Raw genomic sequence first — 15,463 nt, 5'->3', positions numbered from 1 at the left:
TTTAGGAGGGAGCAGTGACTAGGATCTCAGGTCCATTTAACCACTTAACATTGTGTAACTTTCATGAAGGGGTGTTTACTTCCAAGATATAGCAAGAGCACGTGTTTGAGTATTTCCCCGACATATCTGGCAGCGTCATTCTCCTTGCATCACCTCGATCAGGGCTGGTGGAGGGTGTGAGAATCAGGGTCACTATTCAACTTCATTCCTACATAGCACTGACCCTAATACATTCATATCCAAAGGCAACATCACTGCTAGAGAAATCCTTCCCCTGGACTAGTATCTCAAAGATCACTGTTGAAGATTTTTCCTTGTTCTTTAAGGAAGGAAGGGAAGAGAATAAATATTTGTTAAGCACATGCCATGTACCAGACACTCTGCTAAGTGCTTTACAAATATTATCATCTCATTTTATCCTCATAGCAATTCTGTGAGGTAGGTGCTGTTATTATACCCATTTTACAACCGAGGTGAGGCAGACAGAAGTGACTTGTCCAGGATCACACAACTAGGAAGTGTCTGAGTCTGGATTTGAACCCATAAAGATAAGTCTTCCTGATTCCAAGCCCAGTGCTCTATCTGTTGTGCCACCTAACTGCCCTTGCTCCATAGAGTTCTTCCTATAGAGTTACTATCAGTCACTCCAGCATGTGCTAGGACATACACACACACAAACACACACACACACACACACACACACACACACACACCCCTATTCTTTCTTTAGAGGTAGCTTAGTGGCACAGTGGACAGAACACTGGGCCGACAGTCAGGAAGAGCTGAGTTCAAATCTACTCTCAGACACTTACTAGCTGCGGCTCCCTGGTAAAGTCACTTATCCATTGTCTGCCTAGGTTTCCTCAACTGTAAAATGAGGATAAATGCTAAACACAGTGCCTAGCACGTAGCAGGCATTTCATAAATGCTTATTTCTACTCCCATTTTCTGGTAATAATGGTTAAATGCTATCCACATTCCTTAGGTGATTTAGGTAAACATCCCAGGTGATGCCAGATGGTTAGGAATCACTGAGGGGTCAAAATAGCAGGTCACTTCTGACAATGGAAAGATGCAGGTGTGATGTGAATAGATGGTATATATTTCACCTACAACTTCATTCAATCAATAAACATTTCTTAATCACCTTCTATATACCAGGCACCGTGCAAAGTGCTGGGGATACAAAAAAGAGGCAAAAAACAGTCTCTGCCCTCAAGGGGCTTACGATCTAATGGGTAAGACAACATACTACTACTACTACTAATATTTATATAGTGCCAACTATGTGCCAGACACTGCGCTAAGCCCTGAACCTACAAAAAAAGGCAAATAACAGTCCCTGTCCTCAAGGAGCTTACAATGTAATTTGGGGAGACAAGATGCGAACAAATATATACAAACAAGCCCTATGCGGGAGATATAGGAAGTAATTAGCAGAAGGAAGGCATTGGCATTAAGAGGGGTTAAGAAAGGTTTCCTGTAGAAGGAGTGATTTTAGTTAGGACTTAAAGGAAGCTAGGGAGGTCAGTAGTTGGAGAGGAGAAAGGAGAGCGTTCCAGGCATGATGGACAGCCAGAGAAAATTCTCTGAATGGAGAGATGGAGAGTCTTTTTTGTGAAACCTTCAGGAGACCAGTGTCATTGGATCAGAGGACGTGTTGGGGAGCAAGATATAAGAAGACTAGAACAGTAGAAGGGGGTTAGGTTATAAAGGGCTTTGAATCCCAAACAGAGCATTTTATGTTTGGTCTCTGAGGCAATAGGGAGCTACTAGAGGGAGCTACTCTATGCAGGGAAGTAACATGATTGGACCTGTTTTAGCAAGACCACTTTGATGGAGGATGGACTGGAGTGGGGAGAGACTTGAGGCAGGCAGACCCACCCGCAGGCTATTGTCATAATCTAAGTGTCAGGTGATGAGAGCCTATAACAGAGTGGTGCCATGTCAGAGGAGAGAAGGGGGCTTATATCAAAGATGTTACAAAGGGGAAATAGATGCCTTAGCACCAGCCTGGATACGGAGGGTAAAAGAAGAATCCAACACGATTTCTAGATCAGAAGCCTCAGGGACTGGGCTTACCCACCCCAGCTGCCATGTGTCCTTGAGCCCTTGCTGTCTTTATTCCTTTTGTGTTTATTCTTTCCTCTTCTTAGGTAAATGAGTATCCTGAGATGGAAGTGCCCAAGCACTTTGTGCCTATGAGAGAACCTCAGGTCCATCAGAGGTTACATTAGAGGTGGTTGAGGAGTCCACGAGAGTGGCAGGAGCCCCAGCAGCATCTGCCATGGAAGTAGTTAGTTGCCTTTGAGGTCAAATGGACCCGGATTGACATTGGAGGGAAGATATTCAGTGGAAACTGAGTCCTAAGAGGAGCAGAGCTAATCAAGCCATCACCGATGCCATTCCCAGAAAGGCACATGGTGGGAACTCCACAAAGAGAAAATAAGATACCCAGGGCCATGAGTCCTGAAGTTCTACTCTGCCTGGTAGGTTTAATAGATGTATGTGAAGGCAAACTAGACCATTTTTTGTCTCGTTTTTTACTTAGCCTTTAGTCACTGAATGGACATTGCCTCAGACAAACTGAGACCCAGGAAAAACCTTAGCTTAAAAAGGTCAAGGTCTCCCACTACATCTGGGGCCATCTCCAGTTGTCCTGATCTATACCTTGCCACTGGAACCAAACGCCTGGAGGAGAAAGTGTGGTTGGTGACTTTGCATAGTGCTGCCTCACTTAAATCTAATTCACTTCAAGTCATGGCATCTTCCTGATATCATGGTCCTCTTCAAGAACGAAGTATGAATAACATGTATGGCTCACTACCCGTGTCCTTTAAGTTTAAGTCCACTTTCCTCAAGGATCTTATATGTTCGGGGAGAACTCAGTCCTGAGTTAGGGGTAATGTTTTGAACCAACTACTGTTAGTTTGGACCTACCCTCCTCAAGATCCTTGTGTGCTAAATGAGAATGTATTCTCATTTTGGGACATTTTTTTTTAGGTAACTACCACTTTTATCCTTGTTATTGCACTTTGATAAATACCTTTTCTAAAAGCTGCTTGATATGAACTTGATTGATTAATATAGGAAGGATGCACATCAGATGGGGGCCCAAGAGCTACAGTATTAGAAGCTATGACTCTCTCACCCTTTTGAGAGAAGTGCTTCACTCTGGGAACTTAGCCCAACTGTGCAGTGAGAGTTGGGCCAAGGATCTCAGAGCAGGTGCTAGATTTACAAATTAAATATTTCAAATCCATTTAAATTTCAGGAAAATGCACAGGAAAATGTGTGTATGTACATGAAATGTAGGTATGTACAGGAACATAATAAAAGAAAAATGTACTTTATTTAGAAAAGTACTGATATACTTAAAGTTTTTTTGGGGAGATGAGGGAATTCTGTAGAGATTCTATGTACAATTTAAGAAATAGTTTTTTTTTTTTCCAGAAAAAGTTACACATAACCAGAAACAAAATCTCTTAATCTTTGTAAGATCATGAATACACAAAGTCCCCTTTAAGATGACAAGGAGACCAATAGCACCTGCCCTTCAACTTCTTAACTGCATGACCTCAGACAAGTATTTTGTCATCTTTGGTCCCAAGATTGTCTTTGTATAACATAAGATGAGACTAGATGAACACTAAGGTCCCTTTTAAATCCAAAGCTTTTATTCATGGAATATGGAGACATCAAGGCAAGGTCACACATTGCTCCCTTCTCTCCCACCCCAGGAATTAAAAAAAAAATTATGGTTGGTGAAACTTAAAAAAAATAACACAAATAGACAACCCTAGTCTAAAACAACTTTTTTTTTCATTAAAATAGTAACTGTTTGGTATGGTGTGAGCTCAAAGGTTACATGTCATTATCCTAACATACTGAAGGTATTAACTTTTTAAATTTCCAAATATTTTCCATAAAATTAAAGCACCCTAGCCATTGACTCTGTAATTAGTAGGAATTTTCAAATGCATTCCGACCTGTTGGGTTTGGACAGACACACTCATTGTGTATATTTGATGGCATGTGCTAATGATGGAAGGAGAAAAACAAAAGAAATCCTATTGTAGGCAGGTAAGAATTATTGCTAGGTACTCCATCCCCCCAGTTCTTTACACTACTAATGATTACAAGCAGGTTCCCACAAAGACTCTATTTTAAAAATTCAATTTAATTTGCAAATCCCTCCACCCAAAGCCCACACCCATTAAATATTTACCATAAAACTACACTTACTGACCTCAGTTAAAAAAAAAGTTTAAGAAAAATAAAACACAACTCTCACCCTGTAAAAATTTATTACAAAGCCTAGGGCTATTAAAAATATTAAAATGTATTCCTGGCCACTTAGCCTGCATTTTTAAGATGCCATCTACAATCCCACACCTATTGTAACCCTTCTCAAATTCAGATAAATGCCTTTGCACCTAACCTCTCTCCCCAAGTTCAAGTTCAAGCACCTTCTATGATGGATTTCTTTTTCTTCTTTGGTCCAGACTTGTGATTTCATATAGGGAGCTCTGAGTCAGGATATTCTCTCTACCAATGAACTCTGCACCTGCCCATTCTCAGAGATTTGCTTGGGGGAACTGAGAGATTATATTAACCTTTCTAGGATGACAAAGCCAGTTGGAGTCCAAAGAAGGACTTGAATTCAGATCTTCTGGCTCTGTGAGACCAACTATCTATGTTATCTCTCCTAAATAGGCCATGGAGATGGAATATAGTACCTAACGTAAAATCAGTCTAGGGAGACTTGGTCTTACCATTTTATTATTCAAAGCTTTATGGCTTGGTGACCCATCTACACATGGTCTGGTGACAAACCAAACTAAGCAAAGCCACCAATGGACTTTTACTTTTCCATTATTCAAAGGGTCATGGCCCCTCAACTCCTACCCCTGACAGATGTCTCTGAGATGCCTGTTGGTCTAATTCACATCTCTGGGACACAAACTAGGTTTAAAGAATATGTCATTAATTTAAGATCAATTGATATCATATTGCTAGGATCTGGATTTCTTGGATGTCACTATAGAGGGCTGTGCCTTAGAAATACCTTCAAAGATACTGACAATAGAGTTTGGGATGCTATGTGGTCACATTCTATTTGTAACCTGAAAAACACCTACCCAATTTGTGGAGCTTATAGGGAAGGCAGGGAAAGGACACTCAACGAGGGAGTTAAAAGGCCTACATTACACTCCAGCTCTAATTCTCACTATATGATCTTGAATGTATTATTCTATCTCTCTGGCACTCTTTTTTTCTGTGTGTCAACCAAGGCTCAGGGGGACCTCCTCCAGAAAAGGAATCCTTGCTTTGGATTCACATTATGCCATTCCTACCTCCCCCACAAGTAGATCCAGAATTATGGTGTGATGGTCAAGGTGTGATGGTTATACTGTCCTTGATGGAGAAAACAGTTTTTAATTTTTACAGATCTTTTCCATTTTTCTTCTACTTGTTATCATTAGAATGCAAACTCAAAACCATTAAAATAGTTTTTGCCCTCAAGGAACTTGCATTCTACTATTCCTTTAGGATTAAATAGACTTGATGTTCAGAGATCCTTGTCAAATATAACTTCTGTCCCAGGATCATTGCCAAAGTTTCAGGTTTTCTTTTTTTTTCCTTTCAGATTTAAAAAAAATTTAACTACTGCTGACCTGAAAAAAATCATACTGAAATTTATTAGGAGGCACTGAATAAGTGGTAAAGTGAGTATTCCATTCAAATATGCACATTGAAACTCACTTATACCTTCTTATCTTTTCTTATTCTTGAACAGGTTTTTCCACAAGGAAGCCATCCAATGATTCCAATTTACCAGAGGCAACAATGTAACATTTAGACTCTATGTCTGTTGTTTTCTATTCTCTGTATAGAACTGATTACCCTTCTTTAGTCATGCACTCGCCTGATATGTCGTATATGTGAGAATATTAGGGGATAGGTCATACAATGAATAGAATGATGGACTTGGAATCAGGAAGAGACAGACATTTAATAGCTCTGTGGTCCCGGCTAAGTTCCTCCCCTTTCTCAGATTCCTTATTTGTAAAATAGGGATAATAATAGCAACTATCTTATAATGTTAAGGGGGATCATATGAGAAATGATATTGTGTGTGTGTGTTTATCATGTGGGTTATTTGTGACCACATACTTCTTTCTAGATGTGGCTCACAAGGAGTCATGAGTCTCTTCCACCTGCCCTTTTCCAGGGAAGACTTTGATTTCTTCCAGGAGGCAATCAAGAGGTTGGGGCCACAAGACTGCTCTGCTCTCCTTAGAGAGAAAGTACTGGATAGAGTTATATCTCTCTGCTCCTCTAAATATTGCTATTGGAAGAAATTATTTTTAGGTTCAAGCTATGCTCCTGATAGCAATTCTTTAACATGAAAGGAGTACTCCAAGATTTATTATCAAAAGTTTGACTCCCAACCAAATCCCAGTTAGGCAAAAACATAGTGAATAGCAAATAAACCCATTTAGACAAGCTGATAGAAATCAGAAATCAGAAATCAGAAATCAGAAAGGTTTATGCAGATGAGAATATGCCAGACAATATATAGAGTGAATGATCTCTCCCATTGGCAGTGAGATACCTGAGCTCAAACAAAAGAGGGAAAAGAGTCCTAGATCTCATCCAAGGAGAAACTTTCTTGTCTCTAGTATGGTAAGTTGGGAATAGGGACAAGATCAAGATGCTGGTTACTCTACATGTTAGCTTCTTCCTAGAGTCTTTCTCTTCCTCTTGGGGTCTCTCCCTGAAGAGAATCTGGAACCATGTGTTTTCCCTCTGGAAGATGGAAGTCAGAAGACCAAGATTTCTCCATTCCCAATGTCTTGTCAACTCCACCCTTCTCATAGGTAAGGATTATTGAGTAATCATTGAGTCTTCACCAATGAGAAGAGTCTTACACAAATGAGTGTGAGTTCCATATTACATTTATAAAGCACTTTGCAAGTTTCTTACCCCCTTTCAAACTCAGTTTCCTTATTTGTAAAAGGAAGATAATAATAACACTTTATAATGTTGTGAGAACAAATGAAATAATACTTAAAGAACTCTTTGCAAACCTTAAAAGACCTCAATAAATGTAAACTATGATGATGATGATGACGAAAACATCCCAGTCACCCTTGGTGGCTATATGCACTCATCATACATCTTTCTGTTGCCCTTTAAATAACAGTTTTGGCTCTTCTGAGATCATGGTCTTTCTCAACTCCCAGTCACACCAAGTTACAGGTAGAATATCAGTTTTAAACCTGTATTATCATGGCAGTCAGCAGTTTGAAATCATTGAAATCATAGTTCATTCTTCCAAATATGATCCCCTTCAATGGTGTGCTCAAGTCATTGTCTATTGGGAGCTCCTGTCCAAGCTATATAAGAAAGCATAACATATAGCATGAGGAAAGACTTTGTTGGTCATTTTGTCCAAGGACCTCATTTTACAGATGTAAAAATGAGGCCTGGAGGAAGGTAAAGGACTCCCCCACATTCATGTAGATAGTACATAGGAGAACCAGGGTTCAAATCTGCATACTCTGATATCAGATCCAGGGCTCCCTATGCTTCTCCTCTGTATGGCTATCTAGCAAGAGCCATCTAGCTCTCTTTATTCTAAGGCAATGAACTATTTTAAATGTGAGACTCTAAGTGTGGAAGCAAGGTGCCACAGCAAGCTGATGGAGAACCAGTGTGAGCAAAGAACAGTGCCAGAACAAGTAAGTAAAAATTAACGATAGGCAATGGAGCTGGTGAGACACAAAACTCAAGACATAGTGGCTTCCTTCCCCCACCCCCACCCCCACCCCCGTTCATGGAACTGAGGGAACTTTCTCTCCAATAACTGTCCAAACTATTCGCTTACTATTTCCTCTCTCCTAGAGATGGGAAGTAAAGGAGAAGAAGAGGGGTATTTCTTACAGCTAGCACCTTAGGTGACCCCTATACCAAATGAATAGTCCCCATCATGTCCTTGCTTCTAATGTGGATTTCCATTGATAGAATGAAAATTGATGGCCACTATCCCTGACTGGTATGATTAATGATAGCCATGGAGATAAAATTGGGGGGAAAAAGTTTTTTTTTTAATTAAAGAGATAGGGCATATTTTTCCCTTTAAGCAGAAGATTATGTAGAAAGGAGGCTTCTGGAACCAGTAGGAAAGAGAGTATGAGTTCAGTTCTCTCTGAGACATAGACAGAGCACACAATGAAGGACAAACTGAAAGGGAAAAAAGAAACCATGTAAAGTGGTTAACTGGAACTTATTCTGCTTGGATTTGGTATTGATATGGCTAGCCAGCTAGCTTGGGGATGCTGTTTATCACATTAGATTGTTTTCTTCACTATTAGATTGTGAGTTACTTAAGGGTAGGGGTTATCTTTGTGAATCCCCAAAGCTTAGTACAGTTCCTGGCACACAGTAGATACTTAAATGTTATTGATTTATTGGTAGGAGAGGGGATTAGTAATATCGCACCAAAGACTCCTTCAGAGCCCAAACATGAGGCAATGCTAATTACATTTGGATCCCACATTTATGTGTCAATCATATAAGCACCCTTCACATGTGGGATCATATTACATTCTCAGTATTAATGCCTATCATGTCAAAGGTTTCAGTTCAAAATTTTATTTAGAAGCAAGCTTTCAGATATTCTAGAAAAAATGGGATTTAGAAGTAGAAGAGACTTTAGGTCAAGGGTTAGTAATCTGAAGTCTACAGACCTTAATGAGGGGATTTTTATTCTGTGGTGAAAGAGGGAACATTGTTCTGCAGAGGTGTGTCACAAATGCATGCTTGTGTTTGGGTCATGAGTGGGTATGATTGAGGGAGTGAAGTCAGCTCTTACTGACTAGAGAGAGCTGATTTTTAAATTTTCAATATAATCACTGATATCTCAGAAATCAGCAAATTCTACAAATCAAGGCTTGATTTCTTGTTTTGTTGATTGTCTAAACTTAAGAAAGTAATGGAGAATACATTAATAATGAAGATAAGACACAAAAATGTGATGTGTGTACATTTTTTGGAGAGCTGATTGTTAAACATTTACCAGTATACCTCTATGATAAAATCCACATGAAAATCAATGACAACATTTCAAAAACGACATTGTGGTTTACTTAGAAAACTCCAAAGAATCAGCAAAGAAAATAATTGAGGTAGTTAGTAACTTGAATAAAATAGCAGCGTCCAAAATAAATTCACAAGAATAAATTATATTTCATATAGCATCTTTAAAATCCAGGAGAAAATAGCAGAGAGAAAAAATCCCAACTATAACATTTGCACAATCCATAAAATATTTGGCAATCAATCTGCTACTGTATATTCAAGATTTATATAAACACAATGACAAAATTCCTCAAAATCAATAATACTTAAATAACTGGGGGGCTATTTATTGTTGTGCAATGCCAATGTAATAAAAGTAATCCTCTCTAAATCAATTTACAAATTCAGTGCATCACCTAGTAACTATGAATAGGACATAACTTAGAGCTTTAAGAAATATTAATGGAATTCCTTTAGAGGACTCTCAAGGGAAATACTGAAGAAAAAAAAAGAATAAAAGGAGAATATCACTTCCAGATTTCATACTTTAGTGTCAAGCAGTAATCATAAAAATACATTTGGTACTGGCTTAAAAAATAGAAAAATAGATCAATAGAACAGACTAGATAAGCAAACCATTAGAAATAATGAAACTCATTAGCACAATGGTTGATAAATCTGAGAATATAAATTTCTTAGTGAGAGACTTTCCTTATGACAAACACCATTGAAGAAACTGATAAGCAGTTTGGCAAAAATAGATTTAGATCAACATATAACAAAATAAAGTCCAAATAGATATACAACCCGAGGTAACTAGTCACACCATTAAAAAAAAAATTAGGACAGAATTTGATCAGGTAGATAATTAAGGGGAAAATCAACATCATCATTTTCAAGCTTAAGAATAATAACTAGCATTTATATAGCATTTTAAGTTTTGAAAAGTGCTTTACAAATATTTTCTCATTTTATCCTCTCAACAACCTTGGGATGTAGGAGCTTTATCATCCCCATTTTTTACATATGAGAAAACTGAGACAGGCAGAGGTTAAGTGATGTATGTAGGGTCCCACAGCTATTAAGTGTCTGAGGCTGGATTTGAACATGACATAAGGTCCAGAGTTTTATCTACTGTACCACCTAGATTCTGAAGAGATGAAAAAAATGAATTTAGAACTCCTAGAGAAAAAAAATAGAATAAATAGCTTAGATAAAAAAGTGGAATACCTTCCTCTTGATTCCTAAGTGGACACCTGGGAAGGGAATACATTTAATATTCCCCTTCATAAATTTATCTAACATTAAAATGTATCAGTGGCATAATATCATAGGTTTTAGAGCTTAAAGGCACTTTGGAACATGTGGCCCAACCTTCTCATCTGTAAGATGAGGAGACTGAGGTGCATAGATGGATGAGTCTCCAAAGTTCATCCAGGCAGTTAGTAGCAAAGCTGAGATTTGAACCTAGGTTTTTGGGTGCCAGATTCAATGCTCTTCCTAGTACATTGTAGTGCATCACAGTTTGGGTGTAAGAAAGATAGAAGAAGAAGGGCAAGACTTCCCAAACATTATAAGCTTTTAGAATGTACTTTCATATTGCCCATTTGTCCACTTCACAGATGGCAGTGCTGCCATGGAAACATCTGTTCTGGTGCTGCCATCTGAAGATTGCCTTATAAAATACTTCATACATTTGTGTAGTTACAATTGAGCCATTGCTCTGCATGAGAGTGGGAGAGAGAAGGGATAGAGCTGAGTAGAGAATTGAGGTCATTGCTTGTGTTACACAGGTACTTTTCTGAGTTTTCACTGTGGGATGGGTGACTCTGGATATGAGTGCTGTCTCTCAAAACACTGTGCTGGGTCCATTTCCATACCATTACTAAGGCTATCAATCTTTTGGGGAGGCCTCACTGTCCTGAGGGAAACCAGTCAGCCAAGAGATCAAATCCAGTTAAAGGGAGTAGGGCAGGGTGGAGAGGGAACATGTGTCCCACCATCCAGGAGGGCTCAGCTAGCTCTGAAGGGTCAGTCACCAGTCAGCCAGAGCATGATAAACATATGAACTCAGCTGCTGAGCCTCAATGAGCCACACAATATCTTATTCCATCTAGGGAGGCACATGACCTGTTGCTTCTCTATCCTTGCCTTGTGGTCCACCAATTAATCCAGATATTCTGGAGCCAAATCCTGAAGAACATTACATGTGTGGCAAGGCATTCTGTATTTCTAAGGTACTTGGGGAAAATAACACATAAAATAAAGTTCAAATCCTGCTGAGTCAAATAACCAGATCAATTGTTAGAGAATCACAGTCCAGATCTCTCAGGACAGATACTATGCAACTCTGGTCCACAGAATCTCAATATCTCTCTTGAATGTTAAAATCACTTTTGCCCAGAATCTTAAGTGCCTCAGAGGTCACCCAGTTCAAATTGTACTTTTAAAAAGTGTTTGTGGTTTAACTCATTGATTGAAATAAAAATAATTACAAGAAATGGCTATACATAGTTATAGGCCAGCAAAAAAAAAAAAAGGAATTGAAAAGAAACTGATGAATGTTTACTCAAACAGAAAGTGCTCAAGTCAACAAAAATAGAAATAGAGATCTTAAATAAGCTGATCTCAAAACTAAAGGAACTGAACAATTCATAAATGAATTGACAAGAGCCAGGAGGTTTCAGGGAGTTACCCAGAGCCAAGTGGATATAACAAATTAATTTCAGCAAACATTTTAAAAAAGAGTTAATGTTTATGCAGCAAAATGATTCTCAAAGACAGTCAAAAGGCCTTTTGTTATATATTTTTTGACACAAATATGGTCCTGATACTCAAATCAGAGAGAGGCAATAGAAAGAAAGAGAGATACGGAGAGATCTCACAACTGTGAGGAAAAAAATACGTCTAGAAGAAATATATATATGTATATATATATATATATGTATTAGTTTATTATGATCAAGTTGGATTCATATCAAGGATAAAAGAATGTTTTAGTATTAGGAAAGCAATTAGCATAATTAATCGTATGGACAAAAAGATAGCAAAATAACACGGAATTATTTCAATAGATACAGAAACAATCCTTTGATTAAACACACCATAATCCAAAAGATCAAAAATGGATATTTAACCCCAAGCACTAGCATTGCTTGCAATGGGGAAACACTTGGAATTCATCATGTACAAACAGGAGTAAAACAAAGATGTCCTTTCTCCCCAATATTACAGGATCTAGTTCTAGAAATGCTAGCAATAACAATAAGACAGAAGAACAAAAATAAAGAGATGAGCATTGGCCAAGAGGTAATAAAACTACCCCTTTTGGCACATGATAAAATGGTGTACTCAGAAAGCCCCAAAGAATTATTGAAGAAACAAATACATGATCAACAGCCTTATCAAGTTGTCCAGAAGCAAAATCATTCCATAGAAATCAGTACCATTTCTATACATTTTAACAAATATGAGGGAAAAGAGAAAATAAGAGAAGTTCCATTTAAAACAACCACAAAGTACATAAAATATCTGAATTAGGCTCCATATGTAAGATTTATATAAATCCAATTGAAAACACTTTATATCAATAGAGAATCTAAATTAATTTTCAGACCTAGTGCTGTATTAACCAGATTATCAAGAGCATGCTTTATATAGAACTAAACAAAATGATAACACATTTCATCAAGAAGAACAAAAGAACCTAAAATGTCAAGAGAAATGAAAAAAAAAGTGTGCATGAAGCCTTCATTCTATTGTCTCTAACTATATTTTGAAGCTGTAGACATCGATGGGGCAGCGAGGTGGTTCAGTGGATAAAGCACTGGGCCTGGAATTGGGAAGATCTCAATTCAAATCCAGCCTCAGACACTTATTAGCTATGTGATCCTGGGTAAGGCACTTGTCTCTTATTTGCCTCAGTTCCTCATCTGTAAAATGGAGACACCCAGGAGAAGGAAATGGCAAACCACTCCAGTATCTTTGCCAAGAAAACCCCATGGGCAAATGTCTACGGGCTCATCAAGAGTCAGAAATAATTGAATGATTTAGCAATAGTCATCAACATTATTTGGTACTTTCTGAAAAAAAAAAAGGAGACTAGTTGAACAGATGAGATAAGTAAAAAAAAAAGCAAAAAGCAAAACAGTACAAAACAAAACAACAACAAAAAACCAAACAACCCACCCCTAAGGAGAAGCAAGCAAAAATATTAGATATTTATATTAGAATCAGATAGGTACTTTCCCCTATGTTTCTCTAATTTGTTTAAGATGTGACCTTTTGTTTCTAGGTCATGTATCCATTTGAAGTTTATTTCTGTATAACTTATGAGATGTGGATCTAAATCTAATTCCTTCCTTGCTGCTGTCCAATTTTCTAAGTAGTTTTTATCAAATAGCGAATATCACAATAGATGGAATCTGCGTTTATCCTGTATTAAGGTATGAGATCTGTTTATATTTCTATGTTGTCCACCTAACCTGTTCCACCAATTTATCTCTTTGTTTCTTAATCGGTATAGAATTGATTTAATAACTTCTTTGTAGAATAGCTTGAGATTGGGCATGGATAGCGCCCTTTTGCTCCCATTTCCCTTCATTATTTCACTTGAGATTCCTGACTTCTTTTCTCCACAAGAATTTTGTTATTATATTTTCTAGTGCCATAAAATAATCTTTGGATAGTTTGATTGATATGACATTGAATAAGCAAATTAACTTAAGTAGTAGAGTCATTTTTCTTATATTGGCTCATCCTACCCATGAATAATTACTGTATTTACAATTATTTAGGTCTTTATTTCTGGAAACAGTTGTTTGTAGTTGTATTTATATAGTTCTTGGGTGAATCTTGGAAGATAGACTTTATACCTGCTGCAATAATTTTGAGTGGGATTTTTCTCTTTATCTTTCCTTTCTGGTTTTTATTGGTCTTATACAGAAATACTGATGATTTTTGTGGATTTATTTTATATCCTAAAACTTTGCTAAATTATCAATTTTGTCAATTAATTTTTACTTGACTCTAGAGTTTTTGAAGTATAGCATCATATCATCTACAAAAATGATAATTTATTATTTCTTCTTTACCTAAAGTTATTCATTCAATTTCTTTATCTTGTCTTATTTCTGTAGTAAACATTTCTAGTAGTATATCAAATAGAACTGGTGAGAAACTGACATTGTTCTTTTACTCCTGGATTTATTGGAAAAGATTTTAGTCTAGCTCCATTATAAATAATACAAGCTCTTGGTTACAGATATATATCATTTTTCATTTAAAGGAAAGGTCCATTTATTCTTATTTTTATGGTATTTCAAGAGATATACATGTTTCTTTTCTCAAAAGATTTTTCTGTATCTATTGATATAATAATACAATTTTTGTTGCATTTGTTATTAATATGATTAATTAAGCTTACAGTTTTTCTAACATGAAACCAATTCTGAATTCCTGGTATAAATCTGACTTTGCTATGACCAAATAAGAAATGGAAAGGATAATAGAATATAAGATAGATAATTTCAATTCCATTAAATTAAAAAAAAAAACTCTTGAACAAATAAACCTAATAATAATGTTAAGGTTAAAAGAGAAAATTTAACTCTGAATATTTTTGAATATTTCTCTGATAAAGATCTCATTTTCAAAGTGTATAAGGAATTGACTCAATTTTATAGGAAAGAATCATTCTTCAATTGATAAATGAGCTACAGATATGACCAGATAGTTCTCAAGGAAAGAAGTACAGGATATTTATCATCATGGAAAAATACCCCCAAATCATTAATAATTAGAGAAATGAAAATTAAAGTAATTCTAAGACTCCATACCCATAAAAGTAGAAGAGATGACAAAAGATGACAAATGTTCGTGGGGCTGGGGGAAAACAGGCACATTGATACGCTGTTGTTTGGGCTAAAATAGGTCCAACTATTCTGGAAAGCAATTTGGAATTATATGTAAAAAGTTACTAAACAGTGCATATCTTTTGACCCCATTGTGATACTGGTAGGTCTCTACACAAAAGACCAAACAAAGGGTAAAAAGTCCTTTACATACACAAATATTTGTACCAGCTATTTTTGTTGTGGAAAAAAAAATCTATAAACCAAAAGGCCGTCCAGTAATTGAGGAATGGATGAATAAGTTGTGGCATATGAAAATGAGGAAAGAGATGATTCTTAAATGACTTGGAAAGACTTGTATGAATTGATATAGAATGAAGTGAGCAAGATAAGCCTCAAGAATTTATTGAGCAGGGTAATGGTAAGGTCAGATCTGTGCTTTAGGCAAATAATTTTGGCAACAGGAGTAAATTGGGGAGATGCTAGAAGCAGTTAGGAAGCTATTGAGATAATCGATGATCAAA

The sequence above is a fragment of the Vombatus ursinus genome, unplaced genomic scaffold (genome assembly GCF_900497805.2).
Source record: "Vombatus ursinus unplaced genomic scaffold, bare-nosed wombat genome assembly UNPS02010461.1, whole genome shotgun sequence".
NCBI classification, from domain to species: Eukaryota; Metazoa; Chordata; class Mammalia; order Diprotodontia; family Vombatidae; genus Vombatus; species Vombatus ursinus.
The sequence above is the reverse complement of the archived record's forward strand: the minus strand, read 5'-3'. Positions refer to the sequence as shown.